Consider the following 12,589-nt stretch of genomic DNA (forward strand, 5'->3'; position numbering starts at 1 on the left):
GAGTTTGGGCCAAGAGATCACCTCGAGATGAGCGGAAATAAATTCACACAATTCTGCTAAGAAAAACGTTCCTCAAGACGTAACACCTCCTTTAACATGTACTTCCTTCTTTTTCTCTCCTTTCTGCAGTTGAATTGAATTAAATCCAGGACGATCTACAGACTGCACCTCACAGACACAGGAACAATTTTACTGGTGAGTATTTATCTCAGGAGACATTCCCATTATGCCCAGACTGATTTTATAGCTGATTCGAAGACTTTGTTTGTTCCTCACACGTCCAGAAGATCAAAAACGTGTCTAAAATGATCAACTTCTCAGATCATCCTGTAGGTGCTGTGTGTAAGATTTTATTCTAAAACCCTCTAATTCACTCACGGCCATCCATTCACCATCATGATGTAAGGAATAAAACCACACTAAGGTGTTCATTTATGAGAAAGTATTCAATAATTATTAGGTCATTGTGGAAGTAGGAAAATAAATTAGCAACGTATAAAGTGTCTCAAGCAGTTTTAGTTCTATTAATAAAACATTATTAGAGCATTCAGCTTCATTAGAACATTATTTGAATGTTTGACTCTGTTAATGAAAACGTTATTAGAGCAGTTTAATTTAATTCAATCTGTATAACACCTTTAACAAAGGTCACAAATAATTACAAATAATTACCTCATTATTACAAACTGTTTACATGCTGTTTACTTGCTGTTTTTGCACATCTTTTTGACTGCTGCTATTGCTGTTTTGCACAAAATATTTTGTTTACATTTTGTTAATTACAAGGTACACTCCTGTACTCAGTTCTCTCTACACACTGTACTGTATAATACACAGTAGGTTTACTGGCGGCGCTATTTTGTGTATTGTGTATTTGTCCTACACTCTTTTGTGTTGTCTTTTGCACTGTCCTGTCTTGCGCTGTTTGCCCCCAGGTTGCACACTATGCACTTTATGTGGCGAGGACACTTGCTAGTCCTTAACTCTGTGTTTTTTATTATGTAGCTTTATGTTGTTTGATGGACCACCAGGGTTCTGGAGGAACGTTGTCTCATTTCACTGTGTACTGCATCAGCTATATAGGGTTGAAATGACAATAAAAGCTTCTTGACTTGACTTGAATTGACTTGACAAAGCAGCTTTACTGAAATAAATAGATCACAAATATAAATTTCAGCATCAGAAATAAGTCCTTAAGTTTGTCCCTGATGAGTACAGACAGTGACAAGAAAAAACCTTGAGAGGAACCCATCCTCATCTTTTTGACACCAAGTGTTTATTCATTATAGTTCCATCATTGTTGCCAAGTATGTGACCTCAGTTATCTTCAATCTATGTTTGTGTCTGATAATTAGAACGTTATTAGTGTTAATCAAGTCAAGTCAAGTCAGGTTTATTTCTATAGCGCTTTTTACAACAAACAAAGCAGCTTTACAGAATTTAACAGTTAACTTAGATGTTATGATGAAGAAACCAGACTCAAAAGAAGACCCCATCCTCATTTGGGTGACATCAAGAGTGAGATTATAGTCCTTAAAAAATACAAAACACTGGAGAGTGAGAACTAACATGAGCGCTAAAGTGTAAGATTATAAGTAATGTTCTTTCTTCAGTCTTATACAGTCATTTGAGATTATGGAACCAGGAGCTACTGAGCAACTCATAAAATAGATAAACATTTGCAATCATTACAGATCCAACACCAGCTTCTCCATGCCAGAGCCTTTAAACACTAAACACATTAAAGAAGTCCAATGTCCAAACTCCACATGAAGTGAAATCAAAAAATGAAGTGGGTTAATGTTTGGTTTTGTTTACTAGTGACTTTGCTATAGTTAAATAAAACATTATTTGTCATTTTCTTGATTAGGTTATTAGATTGTTATGTTCTGTTAAAGAGAAAGTTATCAGAGGGTTACATTTTGTTTATTAGAGTGTTATGAGAAAATTCGGCTTTGTTAATTAGAATGTTAGTAGAATGTTCAGTTTTCTAGTTTGAACATTATTAGAAAACAGAGTTCTGTAAATTAGAACGTTATTAAAGCGTTTGGTTCTGTTCACTAGAACACTACTAGATTGTTCATTTTTGTTCATTAGAACACTATTAGAATGTTCACTTCTGTTCATTAGAACACTATTAGAATGTTTAGTTCTTTTAATTAGAACGTTATTAGAACGTTCATTTATGTTAATTAGAACATTGTTAGAACGTTCGGTTCTGTTCACTAGAACATTACTTGATTGTTCACTTCTGTTCATTAGAACACTATTAGAGTGTGTAGTTCTTTTAATTAGAACGTTATTAGAATGTTTATTTATGTTAATAGGAACAGTATTAGAACGTTCACTTATGTTGATTAGAACGCTATTAAAACGTTAAAATATGTCCATTTGAATGTTATTAGAACATTCAGATCTGTTAATTAGAACATTAAAAGAATGCTGGAGTTTAGTTCAACATTTCTAATCACTTTTGAAAATAACACGGTTTTTATGAGTAATTAGTTTAGTAATCGGTGTAATTCCAAAGGGTGTACTAACTTTTTCTTACAACTCTGGATCAGTTCTCAGCCTCAGTAGAAAAAAGCAATATTAACTTCATCAACCCTGCATTTACTGTAGTGTGTTATAATGAATGCATTAATAACAAACAGCCTCTGAGGTGTAGAGCAGTGTTCACTTCTGTGGAGGAACCTGATTGGTCAGAACAAGGTGCTGATTAACAGTATGCAGTAGCACACCTGCATATGAAAGCTTTATAGCAATGCTTAACTGTCATCTGTTGTCCATGGTTGATATGGTGATGTTTTTGTAATATTTATGGAAGGAGTCTCCATCAGTAGGTAGAATCAAAGGCACACTGGGTAGAATTAAAGGTGCAGTGGGACGAGTTAATGGGACAATATTTCAAATTAAAGTTACAATAAGTATAATTAAAGGTACAGTAGGTAGAATCAGAGGTACAATAGGTAGAATCAAAGGTACAGTAAGTAGAGTTAATAGTACAATATGTAGAATTAAAAGTACAACATTAAGAATCAAAGTTAAAGTATATAGAATTATAGTTATAATATGTAGAAGTAAAGGGACAATATGAAGCATTAATGGTACAGAATGTAGAATTTAAGTAGCAATATGTAGAATTAAAGGTACAATAGGTAGAGTTCATGGTACAATATGTCAAATTAAAGTTACAATATGTAGAATTAAAGGTAGAGTATGTAGAAATAAAGGTACAGTATGTGGAATTAATGCTATGGTATGTAGATTTAAACGTAGAATATGTGGAATTAAAGTTATAATATAAGGGACAGAATGTAGAATTAAAAGTACAGGATGTGGAATTAAAGGTACAGTAGGGACATTTGAAGTTGCAATATGTAGAATTAAATGTACAGAATGTAGAATTAAAGGTACAATAATTAGGGTTATTGGAACTTTATGTAGAATTAAAGGTACATAATGTAGAATTAGAGGTACAGTAGGGATATTTAAAGTTGCAATATGTAGAATTAAATGTACAGAATGTAGAATTAACGGTACAATAGGTAGGGTTATTAGTACAATATGTAGAATTAAATGTACAGAATGTAGAATTAACGGTACAATAGGTAGAGTTATTGGTACAATATGTAGAATTAAAGGTACAGAATGTAGAATTAAAGGTACAGTAGGGAGATTTAAAGTTGCAATATGTAAAATTTAAGGTACAAAATGTAGAATTAAAGGTACAATAGGTAGAGTTAGTACAATATGTAGAAATAAAGGAACAGTATGTAGAATTAATGGTACAGTATGGAGAATTAAAGGTGTAATAGGTAGAGTTATTAGTACAGTATGTAGAGTTAAAGTAACAGAATGTAGAATTAATGGTACAGTATGTAGAGTTGAAGGAACAGAATGTAGAATTAATGGTACAGTATGGAGAATTGAAGTTACAGTATGTAGAATTATTATTGATAGTGAGAAAGCAACGTGTTAAAGAGTAGGAGAGAATTCTGTGTTTTCCTCCAGAAGCAGCAGAAGCAGCAGCAGAAGCATCAGCAGCAGCAGCAGCAGGAGCACAGAGACTCTCCGGCCCTCATGATCTCGTGAATTTATTGGTGCTTAGAAGGCGTGAGCTATTAAAACATTACAATAGACATTAGCACGAGGCCAGGCAGCCTGTTCGGCCTAACGAACATATGCTTCCCCGCTGATGCCTAAACTCTTATTTATGGATTTAATTTAATGTGCAGGAAGAAATCTAAATTAAATTTGGTGCGTGCCTCCGGAGAGTGCCGGTGTATAATAACATGGTAATTTTTACACATCTTTGTGAGAAATGAGAAAATTAATTCTTTCTGACAAGCTGTAATTATTGGGTTTGGAACAGGCACAGCTGAACAGTTTGAGCTCAGCCAGTCTGCCAATGAGCTGAAGGAGAGAGGTGCAGATAGCGAGGACACGCGTAATTATAGATGCACGCTCGCACATGGACACACACACACACACACACACACACACACACACACACACACAAAAGCTTGTGGAGCAAAGAATAGAGACAGTTACAGGAAAGCAGGAGCACATACACTTTCTTTCTGCATTTCTCTCTTTTTTTCAGTTTTTTTTTCTCGGCCTCTCTGTCTCACTTTCTCTCAGTATTTCTCTCCCTCTCTCTCTGTTTCTCTCTCTTTTCTCCCGAGTTGATCAGGTTTAACTGTTACATTTCTTTACTGAGATGCCGTTTACGGAGACTTGAGACTGAATGACCTCCCATTAGGCTTGTACTAACTTTAGAGCCAAGACAGGAGCATCATTGGAAAGTTCTCTACCAGCACAGGGGTTCTGTTGTCTTATGGCATCAGTATTCCCTGACACATGGGCTTACCCAGTCAAGGTCATCTGTGCTCTAATAGACACACACACACACACACACACACACACACACACACACACACACACACACACACACACACACAAACACACAGCCCTAACTTATGTAGACACATATTTTCTCAAAAAGCTGAAAAAGATGTCAACAGTATGTCATTATTGCTGTACCATGGTAACAGGCTTTGGGATCAATCATGGACAAAATGTCTGGAGACAAACTAGGACGTTCTGTATTCCGTTTACAAGGTTTTTAAGCATTCCTACACCATTCCTGCAGCATGTACACACTCGTAGAAACACTTAGACCTGTCACATGCTCTAAATGATATGAGTCTTTCACATTAATTGAATTAAGGTAGAACTGAGTAAAATTAAAGGTACATTCGGTGAAATCTAGGTACAATAAGGTACAATATGGAGAGAGAAAGGGACATTAGGTTAAGTTAAAGGGACAATATGTAGAACTGAAGGTAAAATCAGTAGATTAAAAGGAACAGTCAGCAGAATTAAAGGTGCAATGTGTAAAATTAAAAAGTAATATAAGTAGAATTAAAGGTACAATCGGTGAAATGAAAAGTAAAGTAGGTACATTTAAAAGGAAAGTAGGTAGAATTAAATGTAAAATAGGTCAAATTAGAAGTAAAGTAGGTACATTTAAAAGGAACGTAGGTAGAATTAAAGGTACAATAGCTACAATTATAACATAAACAATAAATGTACAATAACACTATTTAAAACCGTGCAGTATTACTTATGTTTAATACTACCTATGTGCTATATGTTTGAAAGCGTAACTACTTATTGGTGGTCTCTTTTTCTTTTGTATTTATACACTGTAATGTATATACTTTTACTACGTCTTTTTTTCTACATATTTCTTTTTTCTTTGCTGCTATAACAGAAATTTCCATATTGTGGGCTGAATAAAGGTACATCTTATCTTATCTTATCTTTTCTTTTCTTATCTTTTCTTTTCTTATCTTTTCTTTTCTTTTCTTTTCTTATCTTATCTTAATAAAAGTAAAGCAAGGTAAATTTGGTAAACTTTGAAAGAAAAAGAGGTAAATGTAAATGTAAAGTAGATAGAATTAAAGGTACAATAGGTCAAATTAGAAGTAAAGCAGGTACATTTAAAAGCAAAGTAGGTAGAATTAAAGGTACAACAGGTAAAATTAAAAGTAAAACAGGTCAAAATTAACAATAAAGTAGGTAGGAGTAAAGATACAACAGGTAAAAAAGTAGGTGAAATTAAAGGTTCAGTTGGTAAAGTTAAAAGAAAAGTAGGTCAATTTAAAGGTTCAGTAGGTAAAATAAAAGGTGCTGTTGTATATGTGCTCAAGTTGCTAAAACATTTGTGAAAAAACACACCTGTTCTCACACCGAACCATTTTCTGTTACAGTGCAACAATTCTAAATATTATTTTTTAATTTTTTTTAACAAAACATTTTCCTCCCAAATTTTTGCAACATTTCTAAATCTAGAAACCTTTACCTAGTTTTTTGGGGTCCCTAGAAACGCTGTTTTGCTAACGTTCTAATAATATTGTGTAACAAGAATTTGAAGCAGAAATTTTCAGAAGATTGCATGGACGTTGCGTTGACGGTCAGGTACATGGCACCCGTCTAGCTTAATAAAAATAAGAGCTGGGGTGTGTGTGTGTGTGTGTGTGTGTGTGTGTGTATGTGTCAATAGATACATGCTGACTGCGCATCCAGAGGCCATTTTAGTTTATTTATTTATCCTGTTCCATTTTGTCATGTGCTTTTAAAATTTTAATCTGCCCATCCCTGCGGTTAGCGGCCCCCAGGGGAGAGACGTCCTACAGGCCACTGGGGTGAATTATAGATGACTGTGTGTATGTGTGTGTGTGAAAGTTAGTGTGATGAAATGCAGGTGCCAGTGTGCACCGCGTCCTCCTCACAGATGCCAGGTCAGGCTTTCTCAACTCTTTCTATGGTTCAGCTGTCACAGGACATTACTGGGAGAGTCCATTGTCTTTCACTTAAAAATAAGGCCCTGATGCGCTACTGTCCCTCACTCGACACTCACTTATCCTCTGAGGATGGTGAAGATGAAACATTTATGTCCCTGCTGCCCTGACACACACAAGAGGCTCAACAAAATTTTGTGTATTGTCTGGTGTCCATTTTTGATGTTAAAAACATAAATAGTGTGTCCAGTGCACAGAAATAGGCTGAGATATGCAGTAAAGGGATTAGAGGTAGAATTAAAGGGATGATGGATAAAATTAAAGGTACAACGTTTAGAATTATAGGTACAATGCTAGACATGAAAGTACAATAAATACATTTAAAGAAACATACACCGACCAGGCATAACTTTTTAACCACCTGTCTATTAATGTGTTGGTCCATCTTTTGCTGCCAGAACTGTCCATTAACAGCATGAGTTTGAGCCACAGGAGCTCGTCTGTTGGACGGACCACACGCCCCTGCCTTCGCTCCCCACGTGCATCAATGAGCCGGTTCACCACTGTCCATTCCTTGGACCACTTTTGATAGACACTGAGCACTGCAGACCGAGAACATCCCACAAGAGCTGCGATTTTGGAGATGCTCTGACCCAGTTGTCTAGACATCACAATTTGACTCTTGTTAAACTCACTCAAATCCTTACGCTTGCCCATTTTTTTCTGCTTCTAACACATCAACTTTATGGACAAAATGTTCACTTGCTGCCTAATAAAAATATCCACCCACTAACAGGTGCCATGATGAAGAGATCATCAGTATCATCACTTAGCACTTCATCACTAATAATGTTTAAAAGAAGCCATAATGTTATGCCTGGTCGGTGTATATAGACTTTACGTTCTGATGTATAGAATTGGCAGTTGGCAAACTAATGTATATAGAATTAAATCCACTGTAAATCTAACCAAAGGGATGAAGGGTAGAATTAAAAGTTTGATGAGTAGAATTAACAGGATGATGTGTAGAATTAAGGTACAATTAGCAGACCTAAATGAAATGTAAATATAATTAAAACTACTGTGGGTAAATTTAAGCTAATATGGATGGGATAAAAAATTTGATGGGTAGAAATAAAGGTACATTAAGTAGAATTAAAGAACCACTGAGTAGATTTAAAGGTACACTAAGTAGAATTTAAGGAAGATTAAGTAGAATTAAAGGTACATTGAGTAGAACTAAAGGTACATTAAGTAGAATTAAAAGTACAATGAGTAAAATTAAAGGTACACTAAGTAGAATTTAAGGAAGATTAAGTAGAATTAAAGGTACATTGAGTAGAATTAAAGGTACACTAAGTAGAATTAAAAGTACAATGAGTAGAATTAAAGGTACACTAAGTAGAATTAAAAAAACATTGAGTAGAATTAAAGGTACATTAAGTAGAGTTAAAAGTACAATGAGTAGAATTAAAGGTACATTGAGTAGAATTAAAGGTACATTAAGTAGAATTAAAGGTACATTAAGTAGAGTTAAAGGTACAATAAGTAGAATTAAAGGTACATTAAGTAGAATTAAAGATACATTGAGTAGAATTAAAGATACATTAAGTAGAATTAAAGTACATTAAGTAGAATTGAAGGTACATTAAGTAGAATTAAAGGTACAATGAGTAGAATTAAAGGTACATTAAGTAGAATTAAAGTACATTAAGTAGAATTAAAGGTACATTAAGTAGAATTAAAGGTACAATGAGTAGAATTAAAGGTACATTAAGTAGAATTAAAGTACATTAAGTAGAATTGAAGGTACATTGAGTAGAATTTAAGGTACATTAAGTAGAATTAAAGGTACATTGAGTAGAATTAAAGGTACATTAAGTATAATTAAAGGTACATTAAGTATAATTAAAGGTACAATGAGTAGAATTAAAGGTACATTAAGTAGAATTAAAGGTACATTAAGTAGAGTTAAAAGTACAATGAGTAGAATTAAAGGTACATTAAGTAGAATTAAAGGTACATTAAGTAGAGTTAAAAGTACAATGAGTAGAATTAAAGGTACATTAAGTAGGATTAAAGGTACAATGAGTGGAATTAAAGGTACACTATGTAGAATTAAAGGTACACTAAGTAGAATTAAAGGTACATTAAGTAGAATTGGTAGAATATAAGTTCTAGCACTTACTGGATGTTTACTCTGTTACCACACCTCCTTTCCGTGACCAGGTACACGTAGCTCCACCCACCAGAATGTAGTTATTTCAGAAGCTTAAAAGTGAATTCGTTCTGTCAGATTTGGTTGTATTGAGTTTAGTATTTTCTGCATTTCTGAACGTATACGCTTTCATTAGTGTGGAGACATCGGCATGCCTGCGTGTCATTCTGTAGCTGATATCAAGTGTAAACAGAGTGGACAAATAAACAAATAAAAATGAATTGAATTGATGAATGAAGAGAGACACAGCATGGATTAAGCCTGTCTTGAGGTGCTAATAGAGATTTTTGGAGCAAGGCTTAGCACAGGTGATTAGCCGCGAGTCTTCGAGGTCTTCTCTGAGGTCATCCTGGGTTTGTGAGCAGAACAAAGCAGTGTCCTGTAATTACCCCTGAGATTAAAGAGGTGGTGGGATTGTGTGTCTATCAGAATGTGCTACGAGGTGGGAACTGGGACCCCTCTGATTGGGGTTAACCAGTGGCTAATTTGCATAAAAAGAGGTTTTATGGAGGGTAGTATTGAATTTGTGTGTGTGTGTGTGTGTGTGTGTGTGTGTGTGTGTGTGTGTGGAGAGCCCAATGCTTTAATAAATTTGGTTCAATTTTGGGAATTAAAGGTGCTGCAGATGCATCAAAGTGACTGAATGACCATGTAAAAGTATAATTTATTTTAATTAAGCGAACACGGCGGGTCTCTGCACTCGACTACGTATCATTTACTTCCATTTAAGCTGCAGAGAGTAAAAAAAAAAAGAAACACCAGGATTAACACACATGGGGGCGTGCTGGAACGGAAAACTAATCGACAACAAGGTGGCGTGAAGAAAGTTAGTTACAGAAGTTACAGCCATCGCACAGGAGTTGATTGTTTTCCTTCAAAAGCACATCCTGTAGTGAATTTATTTTATTTGAAATAGATTTCTGTTATTAAATTTTTTATGTGAGTTTTTTTGTCATTTAGCACGTATTAATTTAATTATGTATTCATTTATTTATTCAATCGTTTGTTTGTTTATTTGTTTACTCATTTACTTATTCATTCGTTTGTTTGTTGATCTCACTCCTTCTTTTTCTGTCTCTCTTTCTTTCTTTTTTCTTTCTTTCTATACATGCGATCAGTACTTTCTTTCTTTCTTTTTCTTTCTTTCTTTCTTTTTTCATGATAATATATTTTTAAAGATGGTGACTTTTTTTTGTTTGCTTTAACCTACATTTAAACTTTCTACCTCACAATTTGGCAAAATATATCATAATTCACAATCTCTCTCTCTCTCTCTCTCTCTCTCTCTCTCTCTCTCTCTCTCTCTCTCTCTTCTCTCTGAAATGTGCTTTTCAAACATCTCATTTCACATTTAGTCCCCATTTGTTGTTATAAGACCCTCTACAAGATCTTCCACTAGAATTTGTGGAGATTTGTGCTCATTTAACCACCAACCAATATGTGAGTGAAGTCAGGTACTGATGTAGGTGATGTGAGGAGGCCTGGGGGTGCAGTCAGCGTTCACATTCATCCCAAAGGTGTCCACTAGCGTGAGAGCGCAATAGCAGGAGATCTTCCACTCCTACCCATGTAAACCATATCTTCATGAAGTTTGCTTTGTGCACAGGTGCATTGTCATGCTGGACCAGGTTTGGGTCTCCTAGTTCAAGTGAAGGAAAAATGTCATGCTCCAGTAAACAAAGTCATTCTATTAAATTGTGTGGAACTGTTTGGACAAGAATCGGATATGGCTGGAAAAATCAGGGTTCATAATACTTTCATCTGTATGGAAAACGTTGCCAAATCAGCCAGCTTTCCCCTGCCGTTTTCGTGAACAATCACACACTTTATTGAAGTGATTTTCATCCATAACTATACTGTATGAACTCGCTTCAAAATAATAGCGCAGGTGTGAGAAGAAAAGGAGTAGAAACCAGCAACATGTAGCTCTTTAGGAACTGATCTTCAGGAACGTTCTCGGAACGTCGTTTGTGCGTATAAACACCTGTAACACGCACAATTTTTTAAACAAGTTTGCAGAAAGAGGCGACAATATAATTGTGTCATTGAACAATTAAAAGGGAAAAAAGTAAAAAAAAAAAAAAAAAGAAAAGAAAGCCGTGCTATTTAGACTTTGTTCTCGGTTTGATGTAGTAGTGCTCTTTAGCAGAGCTTTCAGTGGGCTTGTCAGGAGGGAGTACTCGAGAAAAAGGCTTAAAGAGAGAGAGACAGAGGTGTGTGACTGTAACACAGAAGCCGATGGTCCGCTCGGGAGGACGCTCTCATTGTTACGGTGTTTGATGGAGGGTAGAAAAGAGAGAGACAGAGAGAAAGAGAGAAAGAAAGACAGAGAGAGACACGTTTGATAGAGTTGTGGGGTTGTGCATGAATAAATGCTGAAGGGCAGCCATTGTCTCTGCTTGACCTCAATTTGGTACTGTAGAGTCCCTTTTTTGCCCGAACGTCGCCTGCCACAAAGCCACCATTCTGCTCTGTGCGCTTTAAAGAAAGAGGGGATTAGTAAAACAGTAAAATAGCCCCGATTCCATGTCCAGAATCTTAACTATCCAGCCCAGAGTACAAAGACCAGGAGGGGTGAACCGGGAGGGGTGGAAAAAGCCTGGGTCGGATACAGGGTAGAGATGTTGCGATGAATCTCTCTTCTCCTGCTGTCGTCTTCTCTTCTCTCTGCCTGTGGTCTGATGGAGGGACCTGAGCCACCGGAGGAATGTGGTGTATTTCGGGACACGGAGGGGAACGGGTGTCGCGGCACAGCTGCATTTCCTGTTTATTCGTGCGCAAGTCGGAGACAGCGAGCGCCATTCATTACTCTCGCTCTCTTTTCCTTCTTTTCATTACACTCGCCCTCTAGACTGGATCCTCTGTGTGAGTGAGTGTGTGTGAGTGAGAGTGTGTGTGAGAGACGATGACCGTTAAGACAGCTGCGAGGATAGGACGAACAAAATGGGTCTTTTATCATACACTTGTGGGTTTGTGTGTTTGAGAGAGAGAGAGAGAGAGAGAGAGAGAGAGAGAGACTTGAGCCTATCACACTCTCTACAGTATCTATATCTTGCTATTTGATCAGTTTAATTTAATGGTTGGGTGGGTATAAACGTATTCACTGGGGTATATATACACTATATATATATAGATCAGACATAACATTATGGCAGTATAACAATATGAGCGGTGAAGTGAATAAGACTGATGATCTCTTCATCATGGCACCTGTTAGTGGGTGGATTTATCTATTAGGCAGCATGTGAACATTTTGTTCTCAAAGTTGACGTGTTCGAAGCAGGAAAAATGGGCGAGCGTAAGGATTTGAGCGAGTTTAACAAATTGTGACGTCTAGACGACTGGGTCAGAGCATTTCCTAAACTGTAGCTCTTGTGGGATGTTCCTGGTCTGCAGTGGTCTATCAAAAGTGTTCTAAGAAAGAAATACAACGACAAGGTCGTGGGCGGTTGAGGCTCATTAATGCACGTGGGGAGTGAAGGCCGACCCGTGTGGTCCAAACCAACAGATGAGAAGTTAATGCTGTTAATGTTGATTGGGTCAGGACTGTTTTGGCAGCACA

The 12,589-nt window shown here is 36.2% G+C and overlaps 1 protein-coding gene across 4 annotated transcripts in view; it reads left to right on the plus strand.

Annotated features, from left to right (window-relative positions):
- sox5 (SRY-box transcription factor 5) overlaps positions 1–12,589 on the plus strand; it is a 236,306-nt gene that overhangs the window by 67,959 nt on the left and 155,758 nt on the right. For all 4 annotated transcript variants that reach the window (XM_046872985.1, XM_046872987.1, XM_046872986.1 and 1 more), the window contains one exon: positions 130–195. The gene's annotated coding sequence lies outside the window, so the exon portion shown is untranslated. The remainder of the gene's footprint in view (positions 1–129; positions 196–12,589) is intronic.

Source organism: Silurus meridionalis, chromosome 18, assembly GCF_014805685.1.
Source record: "Silurus meridionalis isolate SWU-2019-XX chromosome 18, ASM1480568v1, whole genome shotgun sequence".
Lineage (NCBI taxonomy): Eukaryota > Metazoa > Chordata > Actinopteri > Siluriformes > Siluridae > Silurus > Silurus meridionalis.